The 16,362-nt window shown below is 50.9% G+C and overlaps 1 protein-coding gene and 1 long non-coding RNA gene across 4 annotated transcripts in view; one reads left to right on the forward strand and one right to left on the reverse strand.

Annotated features, from left to right (window-relative positions):
• The window catches only part of LRRN2 (leucine rich repeat neuronal 2), a 61,709-nt gene that overhangs the window by 18,077 nt on the left and 27,270 nt on the right, over positions 1 to 16,362 (forward strand). Inside the window, exons 1-2 of one of the 3 annotated variants that reach the window (XM_072948376.1) lie at positions 5,938 to 6,556; positions 7,710 to 7,804. The exons of the other annotated variants lie outside the window; for them this stretch is intronic. The gene's annotated coding sequence lies outside the window, so the exon portion shown is untranslated. Of the gene's footprint in view, positions 1 to 5,937; positions 6,557 to 7,709; positions 7,805 to 16,362 lie in introns of those variants that run through there. 3 annotated transcript variants of the gene reach the window in all.
• Positions 203 to 7,506, reverse strand: LOC140688696 (uncharacterized). The gene is made up of 4 exons (XR_012063435.1): positions 6,869 to 7,506; positions 5,870 to 6,113; positions 3,953 to 4,024; positions 203 to 477 (listed from the first exon to the last, which is right to left on the reverse strand). It is a non-coding gene; the product is annotated as an uncharacterized lncRNA (long non-coding RNA).

Here is a 16,362-nt window from a genome sequence, read left to right on the forward strand (position 1 = left end):
TTTACCCAGAGTAGGTGCTCAGGAGTGCTTGCCAGTGGGGATGTGGATGAAGTAGCCTCTGTGTTTACATAGGTAGCCGTAACGTCTAACTTACCCCTGTGCCTTGACATTCGCCAGACAGAAATACATTCCTCTCAATATCTTACATGACCGCACTTTCAGTTTTACTTGGACTATCAGAAAAGGAAATAGGGGCAGTAAATATGATCACATACAGGGCTGGCATTTTATTACCTAAAATGCCCAAAGCTATTGGTTCCAAATTAATATACGCCTTATTGGTGTGGTATTTTGCATCTAATTTGCAGGTTGTTCGTTTTAACGCCGTGCAGAGAAACCCTTCCAGCTCCTGCTTCTTGTCAGCACCACCCTCTCAGCTGCTTCCCGTCAGGCTGTGCTGGTGCAGGCTGCACAGACGATGGGTGGGGTCTGGCCAGGGCCCACCCTAAGCTGAGAAGTCCATCGGGGCATCTTTGCCTGTAGGAGAGGAGCCGAGTTATTGCCACTCGGTAGGGGCCTCCGGAGGTTTAATTAAGGAGGATTTGTGGAGCAATTGTGAATCCTCAGCCTCAGGTGTGGAGCCAAATGTGGTTAAATGATTGGAAAGGCACCGTGGGCTGGACTAGTCACGACCCGGGCCCAAGGCCCAGGGGACCGGCTTGCTTAAGTATCTCTGCCATCCGGCTGTTTGGAGAGGTGAGGTGACAAGAGAGCCAACCCCAACCCCCGGGACATGGTGGGGATAGGTGGGGTCTCCAGGGTGGGACTTCGACGGAGAAAGTTTGGAAACATGTCCCATGGCCTCAGAGGGAACCTGTGATTTTAGTCCAGCCAAGGCCTTACCAAGGGCCATGTGTCAGAGAGACAGACAAAAGGGGTGAGCCTGCAGGCCCCGCCCTCCAGGGACGGCTAATGGTGTTGACCTGGCCTCAAAGCAAGTAAGAATAATCAAAGGCCAAACTAAATGGCACGGGCCCTAAAGCCAGCGATAGCTGGTGGAAAAGAGAGACCCTGTTAATGGGAGAAGGTGTCCCGGAGGAGGTGCGACTGGCTGGCTGCTGATAAACAGGCCTGGGACGTGCCTCTCGGGGGTGGGACCGCCTTGACTCAGAGACTCAGGGAGGAAACAGGGGAAAGCAAATACAGATCTGGTAAGAAGTTCACAGAGGTTTAAAACAAGACTTCGAAGTAATTTTGACCTTCCTGCAGGCCTTTTGGGACTGTGTCCTCAGACCCCTGGGAGCGCACGAGCACCCTGTTGTCAGGGGCACTTCCAAGGAAGAGTTGACTCATCTCCCTGAAGGGAGTGGAGTGATGCTCGGGGAGGTGGAATGGACTGTGGGGACGATGGGCTTGCTAGGAGGTGGCAATACTGGGGCAGAAGATGTGGCATGTCTGATTTAGGACCCGTGATTTTTTGTTTATTTCCTGATTTCTTTTTTGCATTTATTTGTCATGTCTTTGCCAGTCAGACTTCCAGACAATAAGCATTAAACAAGAGTGTTTATCATCATCATAACATTCTATCTACAATGAAGAAATTAACCACTGTTATATTTTACATTCCAATTATTGTAGCATAAGAACACATGAAGCTTAGGACCAGTGTTCCAAGGACTCGAGCTGAAGTTTGGTAGCTGAGGGAACTGAATGGAGAGAAAAGATGACAGCAGTGGATGGTCACTGGGGTGGCACTGCCAGTGTGACCAGAGAGCACAAGAGGACGGAGGGGAGGCAGCCGGGGAAGAAGGGGCGTGGGCCTGCAGGAGAGGCTGGTCCCAGAGGGAGGGCGAGCGCAGAAGACAGTCAGAGTTCCAAGAAGGAAGGGCTACTAGCCCTGCTGGATGATTCCGTCAAGAGCTCCTGGGGGTTGAAAGCTGAGAAAATGCTATGAGATTGAAAAGCAACCCACAGGCGTCTAAGCAAGAAGGGTCTGTGTTCGGGGGGGGGGGGAGACCAGAAAAAAGCGGCATTTTCACTGTTGATTTTAAAGGTGGAGAGAGGGTGAGCGAAGGACTGTTTCCTGAGGAGGTGGGAAGGGATGAGATTGATTTTTATTGTTTTTAAAAATATTTTATTTATTTATTTATTTATTTTGGTGCAGGGTAATTCGGTTTATTTACTTACTGATTTTAATGGTAGCACTGAGGATTGAACCCAGGACCTCGTGCATGCTAAGCACGCGCTCTGCCACTGAGCTAGACCCTCCCCCACCACGAAGCTGGTTTTCAGAAGGAGAAAACCCTTTCCTTAAGCCAGAGGGAAGGAAGCGAGGATGGGCAGCTGGGCAGAAGTGTGGGAAAGGAGGCACAGTGCTGAAGGGCAGCGGAGGTCAGGCCTGCCCGTCCATCAGCCCGCCAGTCGGCAAGGTCACCTGTCCGGAGGACAGGAGCACAGTGCGCAGCAGACCTAGAAGAGGGCTCTGCAGAGTGTGCCAGGGCGGCAGCGAGAGACCAATCAAAGGATTGCAGCAGAGAGGACCTGGTGAGACTGGAATCATGCAGCCGTCGTGTGGTTGGACCGTTGGCTTCTGTAGTTCCTTCCTGCAGTGGTTTGGGAGGAGAGCAGCGGGGCAGGGGCAGGGAGAATTGCTCATCCTTCCACTGAGACAGGGGCGGCACTGACCGCAGGTACCTTTGCCTCACTTCCTGGGGCCTCCGCTCCTAGGAGGCCCAGCCTTCTAGAGACCCTCCCAGCCTGGCCTCTTCCTCTCCCTTTCACCTGCTCTTTTTGTCTGGGGAGGTCCCCACATCTCAGAGCTTGAGGCCGTTTCTTCTTGGCCTGACTTATCAATGGATCCTGTTCTAAAAGAGCCCCATTTGCCCTCACTGCTCTCTGTGCACTGTTCTCATTTTTCTGCCCTGCTCAATCTTGCAACAGCAGCTTAATAGCCTGCAAGAGGGTCAGACTGGGAAGATGAATGCCAGCCTGTGGGGGACTGCGCCCCGCCTCTCCGTTAGGGGGGTGATGGAAGGCGGGAAGCAGGGAGTGGATAATCTAAGGAAACACAACAGCCACAACAAGCACCTTGCAGGAGAATCCAAACAGCGTTTTCACTCACGCTTGGAGTGCGCCGTGATGACTTGAGTGCCCTGATTTGCTGTTCTAATTAGATCTGATTTGGAGAGCGCTGGTTGCATTTCCCAGAGTAGCGTAGGCAGTGAGGAGAAACCAGGATGGACAAAGAATGTTTGCTGGGGAGAAGCCACCAAGTGAATAATCCCCGAGTGCACACACAGGCAGAACAGAGGGTCTGTGATGGCTGTCCCCGTACGAAGACTTGGCACATCAGAGCAGTCCAGATACTGGCAGGTCACCCCCAAATACAGCATTCCTCTCTTGTAGTGTGTTGACCCCTGATGGCCAAGTTAACCAAGGGAGAAGGCTTGGGAAAAGCCCTTGTGGGGGGAGTCAGGGCAGATGTCCAGGATGACACATCCCTGTTCCCACCTGTTCCTTGCTGACGTGCCCCAGGTCCGTGAGCTGAGGCCTCTGAGGCTTCTGTCCTGCCCTCCCACCCAACCCCAGTGTTGGTTAAAGCTTCTTTTGCATTGTTGGCATCAGTCCAAGTGAAGGATGGAGGCCAGAGCCCCTGAGGCAAAGAATATGAATAAGGTTGAAGGAATATCCCAAAAGGCCTTGGGAAATGACCCATTTGAGAAACATGGGTTCTGTCTCAGCTCCAGCTTCAATGTCCAGTGTAATCTTGAGCGACTCACCAGAGCTCTTTGGACCTCCATTTCCCTGCTGAGGTCATTTTTCCATCTCAGTCCCTAAAGGGGTTTAGTAAAACCAGTCATCATGAAACCAAGCTGTGCTCTAAGCTGTGGTGTCTCCAGATTCTCTGAGACATGACCAGGCTGGACTGTGTTTCTCAGTGTCCAGACAAGGGATTGTGGCAAATTTAGAGCCATCTGGCCTGTGCCTTAAGGCCCAGTTCCCAGCTACTTACCAGCTATTTGATTTTGGGCAGGTTAGCCTTTGCCTGAATTTCAATTTTTCATCCAAAAAATGGGACTTATACCTGTGTGACACAAAGTGTTCATGAAAATCAAGTAAGATAATGTCTGAGAAAGCATTCTGCAAATTCTTAAATGTCTGATAGCAGTTTGAGGTTGAGAGGGAGAGACAGCAGGAAATACAGAAAGACTGCAGCGGTTTGAGTCACACGGACCCGAGTTCAAATTCCAGCTGTTCGTGAGTTTGTGGCTGTGGACAAGCTGGTGAATGTCTCTTGGTCTTAGTTTCATCATCTATTAAAACAGATGTAAGTCACGTCAGAATTACCGTGAGGATCAGATGACATGGTGTTTCGATAAGGTCTGGCATATGGTGAATGCTTCCCAAATGTTGCTCCTTTCCCTGTTCTCAAGCCCCATATCTGACTCCCCTCCCAGGCCCCCAAGTCAAGGGCAGCTCAAAAAACATAATTTGCCATTTCCAGACACTCATCCATGGAAATGCCACATTGTCTCCACCCGCCCCAGGGTCTCCTCTTTAGCCCCATGTCTCAGTCTTGGGTTCCTTCTTCCTGTCCAAGGACAGGCGCTTGCTGAGGAATGCACAACTGATCAAACACAGTCTCGTCCCCGTGGGATCATTAGGCCATTCTGCGGAACTCCACCTCTGCTGGGGACCAGCCTTCCCTAGCCACCACATCTGCTCGACGTTCGCCTGGCCGTCCTGGGGCAGGGTCCCCAGGGACAGGAGTGCTGGAGAGGATTCCTTGCTCAGGGTAATTCTCTTCCCCGATGAGGGGCCCACTCCCTGCCCTGATTTTTGTTAGGCCAGAGAGCTGCCTCTCACTCCCCACTGCCACGTCTATCTGACCACAGTGCTTCCTCGATGCCGCAGTATGGCCAGCCCCGGACCCTTTCTGCCAAGGGTGTCTGGGAGCCCTTAACCCCCTAGCTGCCCACTGTGGCTCCCAGCAGGATGGCACCTAGGCCATTAGACAGGACAGACCTCCAAGCCCCATGTGGTCTTGTTTGATCCGTGGACCATTGTCTCAAAATCACTCTCGGGGGGAGCAGGGGATTGTTAACAATGCAGATGCCCAGACGGCACTCCAGACTGACTCAGTAGTTCCAGGGTGTCCAGAAATCTGCATTTTTAAATGCACTCCCATGTGATTCTAATGCACAGTTAAGTTGGAAAACCATTGGTGTGACTTTCTTTTCCTCGTTTGTATTGATGCAGAACTCACACAGTGAAGCGCACAGATCCTAAGCGGGCAACTTGGCGAATCTGTCCGCAGGGTGTACCATCCCCCCCATGTTGCCACAGCCCAGATCAAGACGCAGACCGCTTCCCGCCCCCCAGGAAGGCTCCCTCGTGGCCCCGACACTCAGCGGCACTGTTCAGAGTTCTAGCAACATACATGAGTTAGGCGATTTTTGATTTCATGAGACTATTCGGCTTTTTTCCCTCAACACTATGTCAACGCTGACTACTTTTAAAGGCCCCAACAATTTATCCTGCATTCCCTGCACTTTAGCGAATCTCTCAAGATAGGTTGGTAGATAGGACCCAATAAAAAAGGGAAAAAAGAAAACGGATTTTTCCAGGGCCTAACCCTAACTCTGCTCATTGCAGTCTCTTCCCTGCCCTCCCCTCCTTAGGCCTTGGAGGAATCGCGTTTAGTTGCCATCCTTCAAGCCTTAGTGCTGCAGGAGGCTCGGGGCCCATCACTGAGCTGCTGTCAAAGACCAGGGCTTGTCCCCCTGCCAGTCTCTCTGTCACAGCTGCTGGGGACACGCATTTGTTGTGTGTGGATTGCTAGAGTCCAGGCACATTCCAGACAAAATTGGCCAATTTAAGCTACAAATGAAAAGACAAATGAGATGGAAATTGCACAGAACAAGCCTACCTCTCATCAGTAGGTATCAGTCCTGACGTGCTGAGCTATGCAGCCTGTTCAGGCCTTTCCCTGCCAGCTGAGGTCAACAGGGCTTTCCCGGTGCTGGGGACCACTAGCTCCTTCGCACCCAGCCAGGAAGAGGAGCAGCCGAGGCTTTGAGTGGAAGCCAGCAAGGGTGTGGAGTCGGGGGTACGAGCACAGGACCCAAAGCAGATACAGATACAGGGCAACACAGAAAGAGGATTCCGTCATTCTAAAAAGAAAAAATATATATACATATTTTGAGCATCTACTACATGCCAGGTCCCATGCTAGGTGTTCAGACTGTAAAGAAGGAGAAGACCTGCCCTCCAGGGGCTCCTGGCCCAGGGAAGAAAGGAGAAAGTGAGATGATGGTGACAGGGACAGAACAGGCAAGAAGACACATTTGTAAAAGGGAGGAGCCGCTGAAAGAGAGAAGTGGGGGTGGACAGGGGAGCTAGAGTTCAGCTCCCACCACTGGAGTGGAGGAGCGAGAACCCTATGGCCAGCCAAGGCCATTTCCCGACCAGGGATGTCCTGGAACCACAGGGACAAAGCCGGGAAGAAGGAGCCAGGCCTGCCTGTGAGCCCTGGACCCGGAGGGGCCAGCCATCAGGGCAGCCTGGAGAGGGAGAGTCACAAATGGCGTTACAGACATCAACTAACTGGTTCCCGGTAAGTGTCAAGGGGTAGGGTGGACAGGGAGTGAGTTCACCAATCCAGGGAATGGGGAGAACTAATAAGCAAAATATTTGGATGGTGGTTTTTTTGCTGTTGTGTGAAGAGTCAGAGACCCAGGAGTTCTCGATCCCTGGGTCTCCACATTTTGCATTTTCTGAGTTGAGGGAGTTGCAGAGAGACAGGGGGCGCAAACTTGTTTTCACATGGACTCAAGCTAACTACAATTTTTGTAATAATAATAATAATAATAATAATAATAATAATAATAATAATAATAATAATAGCAAACACTTATAAAGCACTTACCTCAAGTCAGACTGTTCTAAGCACTTAACAGGTATTAATTCTTTTGCATAGTAAATATGTAGGGGTGGGTGGGAAACTAATGAATTTCAAAGCCAAACACACGTGACTTTAGAACAATACGTCTCATTCTCCCCTCCGCACTCTGAAAGTTGATTATGAACTGCTGGCCGCTGAAAGAGCTCTGAGCCAACTCTCCCTTGCTTGGGTGAGCGTGAAGCAGAAGTCCTGGGGGCTGGAAGCAGTTCAGGAGTACTTGAATGATTCCAGATCTTAGGGGGCCAGACAGGCTCACCCTCTCCCTCCTCCATCTCTGAGCCAAAGTGCTTCAAGCCAGGCCCCATGGCAGGTGCTCAGGGAGGGAGGAGGCCCAGGAGACGTCCTGAAGGCTATGGCTGGTCATTAAGGTGAGTGTGGCCATCTCTCCAGGGACCGCTTCCTGTCCATTACCAGAGCCAGAATCCATGCGCACTCCACCATTGTGGATGTCTCTAAGCCCAACTGTCACCAGACAACTAGTTTCCATGGTGACACTATGGTATGCTAGACCCTTGACATTCTCAAGGGAGACATCATAGCCCTTCATGAATCCATGGATTACAGACTGCCCTGTAATTTCCCCCATAAAATGCAGTGAAGTACAGCTGAGAAATGTAACGAGGCTGGCAATCGAGGGCAAATTCACCTAAATCTCAGCTTGCCTGGGGGTTTCCCTGACTCACTCACAGCTCCTGCAAGTCAGCACTGTACACTGTTTCATGCCAGACTGGGGTTGCTTGTTAGGGTGGAAACCAGTTTATGATAAACCTGGAATGCCAAATGTCTGCTGCTTTTCAAACGACAGATAGCAGAGAGGCGCTTCGATAAACGTGGTGGACTGAACACATCCGGGTTTCTCTCCGCTGCCACACTGACACCGGGGAAAGGAGCAGACGAGGGGTGAGCCCACAAGGGCGAGGGTGTGGGGACCACAGTGGACCCGTGATGTCCGTGCAGCTTTGGAAGTTGAGGAGCTAACTGACTTGGCTTGCTAGAGAAACTAAAACCTAGCGATCCCACTGGAGAAGGAGTGGACATTGAGAAGTGGACAGATTCCTGCCATTGAACCACAGAAATCCTCAGAAATCAATGACATCTAAAGATAGGATGTGGAGGATGCCAAAAACAGGAGAGTGAAACCACAGAGTGATTCTTCACCCCGTTTCACCACGGAGCTATCCCCACTTTAATAGCATCCTGGAGAGAACTTAATTCGCCGGAGACGTGGAAACTGAGATGCACTGGTTTGGGGATGTGGGTACAAGTGTGAGTGGAGATGAGATAATGTATTGAAAAATGGGGATTTGCCGAATGTTTGCAAGCCAAATGGGGGAGCCCCTTGCCCTTTTCCTCCTTTTGGCTCTAGGAATGCCAGTAACTGGGCAAATGGTGACATTTGGGGAACTCCACTGAAACCTCCCAGGGGGAGACCTCCCAGCACCAAGCTCTGCCCCTGCTCACAGAGCTCCCAGTCAGCTTCTAAATACCTCACCCGTGAAAAAGCCATCGGTCAGGCACTACTAGATTTTTAAGGAAAGCGTCCAATAAAAAAAAAAAAAAACATTAGCCAAAACAAACAGATTGAAGACAGTAAATACTATGCAAGGAGCAAAAGAAAACATAAAAACCACCACCACCACGATTGATATCTTCAGAGAGAGGAGAGAGGATTTTATGCCCACAGAACAAGAACAAGGAGCCTTTAAAAAAAAATTGAGATATAATTCATATACCATAAAATTCTCCCTTTAAAAATGTACAATTTAATGGTTTTTAGTAGATTCACAAGGTTGTGCAGCCATCACCAGTGATTCTAGAATGTTTTCATCATCCCCCAAAGAAACCCCATACCCATAAGCAGTTACTCTGCATCCTTTCTCCCCACCCCTTGGCAACCACGCATCTACTTTCTGTCTCTCTGCATCTACCTATTCTGGGCATTTCATACGTGGAATCAGGCAATTATATGACCTTTGTGTCTGGATGCTTTTGCTTAGCATAATATTTTCAAGATGCATCCACATCGGAGCATGTATCAGTACTTCATTCCTTGTGTGGCTGGATAACATTGCATGTGTGGATAATATTGCATGTGTCGTAAATATTGCATGCATGGATGATATTGCATGTGTGGATATTTCACATTTTACTTACCCACTTATCAGCTGATGGACATTTGGGTGATTTTTGTATTTTAAGGAAAATGCAGAGAACTCTTAGAAATTAAAAATATATTCCATTTCCTTGGATGAAAGTGATCACATACTTCCCAGATTGCAAGGATCCATTAGGTGCCCAGCACGATTAATGACAAAGGACCCTTGGAAAGACACATTTTGACATTTCAAAATGCCAAGGATTAAGTGAAGATTCCGCAAAGAAAAAGACAGGCTTCAGGATAACAGCAGACTTCTTAATAGAACCCTGGAAGCAAGTAGATAATGGAAAAATGCCTTCAAACATATGAGGGAAAATTTTTTCAATCTGAAATTATATTTTCAGTCAGTCTATCAATTCATTACGGAGATTAAAGGAAGACGTTTTCAAACATGCAAATTTTTAAGAAATTTACTTCTTTTTGAAAAGTAACTTGAGGATATGCGCCACCAAAACAAGAAAGAGGACATGAAACCCAGGCAGAGGGAAAAACAGATTTACCACCATAGGAAAAAGCCTGAAAGGACATACATCAAAATGTTAACAGTGGTCAGTTAGAGTTGGGAGGTCGAAAGGGAGGTTGTTTAAATTTTCTCCATGTTTTTCTCATTTTTTGATAACAATGCTGTATGGTACCTAAGTAGATACAGAGAGCCAGAGGCAGGAGAGAGGTACAGAGGAGAAAGAGGAAGGATGTGGCTCTCCGAGAGCCGCACAGCGGCTCTCACCTCCATCACCTGCCGTTGCAGATACCCCTGTTCGCCACATCTCACAGCCCCTGGGGCCATCTCAGACCTGTGTCCTTCTGTCTGCCCTGCTAGGCTAAGAGCTTCCCCAGGACAGAGCTGGGTCTTAGCCATCTTGTATATCCCTGGCAGAGAAAAGGCACAGAACCAATGCTTGAATAAACATACAGACAGAGAAAGGGAGGAGAAAAAAGAAAAAAAGGAAAGAGCAGAAAACTCCCACCAAACATAAATCATAAAGTGAATGAGACCTGGGAGTAAGGATGCGGTCAAAGTTTCACAGACCTCCTGGTCTGGAAATCAGAGAGTTTGAAAGATCAAGGAAGGCAATCAGCCCTGGGCTTCCTCAGCTAGGGGCCAGTGGAGCCAACTCCTGGAGTAAGCAATCCCTCAAACACAGAACTTCAGAGTTGAGACAGACCGGCAGTCATGTGGCCAAAGACTTTCATCTTGCAGATCAGAATCAGAAGCCCCGAGTTCCGGTGAGTCCTTTCCTGCTCTGGGCCTCAGTTTCTTCCACTGAAAAATGAGGAAGCAAAACGCGGTGGCTGTGCTGGTGACTCCCAGCTCCAGCCACCTGAGGCTCTTACAACATACATCCCGGGAGCCTGAGGACCAACAGTGCGGAGGCTGCCGAAGGCGCAGGCTCCCAGGTGAGGGTAGAGGGTCGGGGGAAGGCTCCACCTCCCAGCAAGCTCTTTCCATCTGTGGAGGCAGCTTCTGAAATGGATGCAGGTGCAGGACAGCCTTGGGCTCTTTCTCCCCCAAGAGGTAGACACTGGCCTGGGGCAGCAAGTGGGGACCCAGCCGCCTACTTCAGAATCACCTGCTTGCAAGCACATTCAGTCTGCAGGTTTCTGGGCTCTACCCCCAGGCCTGCAGAATCAGGGACTGGAGGAGTGGGAAGGGTACTTCTGTGTTAACAAACGCTGCAGGGCATTCCTGGGAGCACTCTGATTTGAGAAATGTTGGATTCAGCGGGCTGGGATTCAATTCAGGATGGGAGGTTCAGTGCTCATAATCGAAATAGCCACCATTTCTGCAGTACCTACTCCAAGTGGAGCACTTTTTGACATTTCTAATCTTTACAACAACCACCCTGCAAAGTAGGTATTATTATTGTGATTGTACAGAAGAGAAAACTGAGACCCAGCACGATTAACTTGCCAGACATCATGCAGCTAACGAGATAAAGAGCCAGAATTTTAACTGGGTCTTTGCACGCCCACTGCACAACTTTGGCTTCCTGCTTAGGCCAACAGCTGCTGTTTACGTGCGTGCCTCCAGTGTTTGGAGGTGACCTGCTGCTCTGGGAGGGGGATGGGTTCGTGTAAAGGCGGGGCTACCGTGGGGGCGGAGCGGAAGGGCGTGAGGATCCCACAGTTTGTCTCTGCCTTTCCCTTTCCCTCTACCTCTCAGGCTTCTTCAGGCTCACAGGCTTGAAGCCGCCGCCGATCTCTGTCTTCCCTTCTTTCCAGCCTCCTATTGTCTCAACTAATTAAAGGCGCCTTGAATAATTCCCCCTGCTGCGAGCCGCTGGCGCTGCGCCAGCATCCCGCTGGGGACAGCAGCCGCGGGCACCTGGTACCCGGGCGCCGAGGAGACACTTGGGCACTGGCGTGGGACAGCTGGGGAAGGAGGCAGAGCGGGGCAGAGAGGATGTAGCCCAGAGACCGGACCGGAAAGGCAGAGGTAACTAAGCCTTTCGCAGCCAGGAGGAGAGGGTTCTGGAAGGAGCCCTGAGAATTCTCCCCAGTGCTCCACCTCTGAGCAGGGACGTGAGCTCGTCCCCAGGCCCCACTCTGAAGTTTTCTGAGCAAGAGCCCCAGCAGCTCTGTCACCTGCTCCTGTATTTGACAGCACTTCCCCTGGGATGCTTTTTGTGGAGACTCATCTGAAAGGCCCCACCTCAGAGCCTTTGCCCTGCTGTCCCCTCTGCCTTACAGCGACCACCCATTTGGTTTGCTTGGGACTTTTTTTTCCCCCAGTGCATTTTAGCCTTTTATTACTTCACATAAGGCTTTAATGACTATTGTGTGGACTCAGGACTTTAGAGTTAAAGCTGGGAAATGGGGACAAATTGGTCACCGTACTCTGCCTCCTTATTCAGGTCTCCGTCCACAGGTCCCTCCTCTGAGAGGCCTTCTGGCCGCCCGGGGTAAAACAGCAGCAAATTGCCCTTCATCTCATCCCTCTGTTCAGTTCCTGAATTAGTTTTCTACTGCTGCTACAACAAATCGCCACAAATTTAGCGGCTTAAAACAACACGTGTATATTGTCTCACAGCTCTGTAGGTCAGGGGTCCATCTGGGTTGGCTCTGCTAGTTTCTCTGCTCTAGGTTTCAAAAGGCCAAAATCAAGGTGTCAGCCAGGCTGGATGCTTCACCTGGGGGCTCTAAGGAGCGTCCACTTCTGAGCTCATTCAGGTGGAACCCAGTTCCTTGCGGCTGTAGGACTGAGACCCCTGTTTGCTCACTGGCGATCAGCTCCCAAAGGCCACTCTTCAATCCTTGTGCGTCGCCCCTACGTCCCAGAACCAGCAACAGGGCACCAAGTCCTCACATGCTTGGACCCCCTCTCGGCTTCCAGCTGGACAAAGTTCTCTGCTTTTAAGGACTCATATGATTAGGTTTGTCCCACCCAGATAATCTGGGACACTCTCCCTAATCTTAAAGCCCAAGACTTTAGTTACATCTGCACTGTCCCTTTGCTATGTAAGGTAACAGATCCAGCAGATTCCAGGGATTAGGGTGTGAAGATCTTTGGAGGGTCATTCTGCTGACCGTGCTCCTTTAGAGCCCTTGTCACTATCTGGTGTTTTATTTACTTACATATTTACTCTCCGTTTCTTGTCCGTCCCCCCACCATGTAAGCTCCACGAGCTAGGGGGTGGTGTCCGTTTTGTCACTGCATGTCCCTCGCCCTTCTTAAACAGTGCTTGGCACACAGTAGGCTGTGTTTGTTGAATGTTGCAATGACTATTGGATGCTCAGTGAAAATGGGAACTTCTGGCAAATCCAAGGAGGCTTCTCGGAACCCACCCCTCAGCTGGGCAGATGGCAGGAAGTCAGGCAGCAGCAGTGCCTCCTCCTGGCAGCTAGGCTGGAAGCCCCTGGCACTGCTGGCTCCTGACCAGCTGCACCTTCTGACCAGCTGTTTCCCCAGCCCTGCCTCTCTGCCAACGTTCCCCCCTCCTCCTACCCAGAACCCCCAGACCCTCAGTCTCTTCCTGCCTGAGGATCCCAAAGGGCAGAAGCCTGAGGCTAGGTGGCTGCCCTGAGGGGTGGTGAAGAGGTGGCGGACCTGTCCAGGAGAAGGCAGGGACTGCCTTGCCTCAGCTGGGTTCAAAGCCAATTCACCTGGGACTTCAAACAATTAATTTCCCCAATCTGCAAAACGATCAGCTTCAGAGGGAAAACAATTAGCCCGCTGCAAATTGTAATTGTCATCTCACTCCTGATTTTAATTTGGACTAATGAGGGCTAAGTGATTCGGGCTCCCTACCCTCCCACTGCCCCATGGCCCTGGGTCCTCACCTGCCAGCGGGCATTTATCGCTGGGCTGCCCTTTTTGCACCAGAGGCTGAGGGAGGCCTGGGGTCTGGCATGGGGCAGGGTTGGGCTGAGCAGGGGCTGGCAGGAGGGAGGCAGGAAGAGAGTACCTGGGGCCCACAGGGGAGCTGCCTGTTTACAAGGCTCCTAGGCAATCAAAGTTTTATTGAATGGAATTGACTACCAGCTCCATCCTCTGTCACAGCCAGTTACCTCTGGTGGCGCGGTCCCTGGGGACCCAGCTTCCAGGAGCAACTGCCTGCCTCCCTTGTGCCAGGCGCCTCTGCCTCGCCTTGCTCTTCCCCACTCGCTGCCTGCTCTCCTGTGGTGAGGCTGTGATTCCCTGCAGCTGGGAGAGGGATCCAGTGCCTGCCATCTGCTGCTCATGGGGGCTGCTGTGGGTGACTTTGCATCATTTAGCCTAACCCCGCTTCTACTAAACAAACCAATGCCTGGAGCAGGGACTTGCTCAAGGTCACACAGGGGGCCGGCCTCAGCAGGAGGAACACACCGCCCACCATCATGCTTCTTATGGCTTACTTGTCTCTCCTCTCCTTGGGTGCTGCTTTGCGCTCTTGCTCATGGCTCCGCCCCCAGCAGTGCCTGGCATCCTCAAGGATGCAGGACACGAGGCGCCTGTAAAGTCCGGAGTCTGCCACGCCCCTCCCCCCACTTAGCCTCATTTCCGGTTAGGCTGGTTTGATTCATTCATTCACATGTTACATTCATTCATTCATCACTGCAGCTGTGTGCTGGGAACCATGTGAGGTGCCGGATACAAAGACAAATAAGACCATCCCTGCCCTTCAGGACCTCACAGCCTCGTGGTTCTCATGTGTGGAGCTGTTCAGCCCTGGGTCCTCAACCCCCAGTAGGTCACTATTTAGTGGGAACTGACCCTAATCCAGCAGGTAAGGGAGTGGACGCTGGCTCCTGCCCTGGCTGTGGCGTGACCCTGAGCTCCCCCACGTTGTTGAGTTGCTGCTGCTTGAGAAGTTCTGTTTGGAAGCAGGAATTTCTGAGTTCTTACCCTAGCTTTGCCATCAGCTCTCGGTGTCCTTCACGAATCCCTTCCTCCTTCCTGAAGCCAGGGTCTTGGGGCTCCAGTGCCTCCCTCGCTACCTTTTGTGACTCTGACAGAAGCTCACCCCTCTGCACGCTGGTGGCAGCGGCGTGGCTGGTGACAGGCCATGTCTGGGCAGGAGCTGCCGGGGTCTGGGCTGCCCCCACCACGGAGTAACCTGAAGTCTGGAGCCTCCCGTTCCTCGTAGGTAAAGCAGGGCTAGTGGTGAGCAACGGCGTGCGTGGAGGCCAGGCAGGTGACATGTTTGCACAGCAGCGGGCGGGCGTGGAGCGCCCCGTGGGACCCCTTGAACAAAACCCGCTTTGCCGCACAAGAGGCATTGTCGGCTTACCCTGGTGGGCGCCACTGCATCTTGGGTGCCATCCTTCAGTTTGGGGGGACCACTGCCCGGAGGCACGTGGGGATGTGGAAAGCACATGGAACTAGTTGAGAAGGGATTTCCTTGCTGATCCACAGCTTCCTGGACCACTGGATTGAGTCCTCTCCCAGGCTTCCACTCAGGCAGGCTTCTAGGCCGGTAAGCTTTATCCCCCAGGGAGGGCATCCTGGGGAGAGGCCACAGCTTCACCTGGGTCCCGCCCAGGCCCCTCTGTCATCGCCTCCTGAGGGAGGCACAGGTGGCGGCTCCTTTCCAGTGTTCTCTGCATTTTCCCAGTTGTCTGCCCCCTACCTGGACCCAGCTCCAGCCCTATACTGTTTCCCCACTGTTCTTCTTGCCTTTGGTGGTTTTAGCTGGGACACCTGCCTGCATTCCTTCCCTCCCTCCCGCAACACCCTGCCACACCTCCCTCCTCGGCCTGACCTGAGGGAAGCGCTTGGGGAAGTTGGGTCCACAGCCTCAGTACCCCTTGCCCTTCAAGGGCACTTAGAGCTCATCACTGTATGTCTCGTCACTAAAGAAGAGAAAACAGTGTGGCTGGTTCCTCATCACAGGGCAGCCTTCCCACAGCCCCTGCTGCGGCAGTGTGACCCGCCTCCCGCCATCTTGGGCTTAGTAGGTTCTAACCAGTTTTTGTCATACCCTCAATAGCTAGGGCCTTCTTTTAATAGTTGTACCTTTTTTATTTTAACATTTTTTTGTTGAGTTATAGTCATTTTACAATGTTGTGTCAATTTCCAGTGTAGAATTTATTCACACAATTTTTATTTATTCACAATTTTTCAGTTATACATAAACATACATATATTCATTGTCGCATTCTTTTTCACCATAAACTACCACAAGATCTTGTATATATTTCCCTGTGCTATACAGTGTAATCTTGTTCTCTATTCTACATATGCCTGTCAGTATCTACCAATTTTGAACTCCCAGTCTGTCCCTACCCACCTCCCCTCCCCCTTGGCAACCACAAGTTTGTATTCTGTGTCTATGAGTCTGTTTCTGTTTTGTATTTATTTATTTATTTATTTATTTAGATTCTGCATATGAGCAATCTCGTATGGTATTTTTCTTTCTCTTTCTGGCTTACTTCACTTAGAATGACATTCTCCAGGAATATCCATGGTGCTGCAAATGGCGTTGTGTTGTCATTTTTATGGCTGAATAGTATTCCATTGTATAAATATACCACATCTTCTTTATCCAGTCATCTGTCGATGGACATTTAGGCTGTTTCCATGTTTTGGCTATTGTAAATAGTGCTGCTGTGAACATTGGGGTGCAGGTGTCTTTTTGAAGTAGGGTTCCTTCTGAATATATGCCCAGGAGCAGGTAATGGTTGTACCTTTTAATGCTTCCCTCCTGTCTCACCCTGTTGTTTAAGGCCTTGGAGTTCAGGGTCAGAGAGAGAAACCGTCAACCCCCAGCCAGACTTGTCAGAGGCCTGGAGGACTGGCTAACACTGTAAGTCTTCAGATTGCTGTCAACACCATTTTCCTGCCTTGGTCCCCCTGGTCATCCCGACCTTCATCCCTACC

This window comes from Vicugna pacos, chromosome 23 (assembly GCF_048564905.1).
Source record: "Vicugna pacos chromosome 23, VicPac4, whole genome shotgun sequence".
NCBI lineage: Eukaryota > Metazoa > Chordata > Mammalia > Artiodactyla > Camelidae > Vicugna > Vicugna pacos.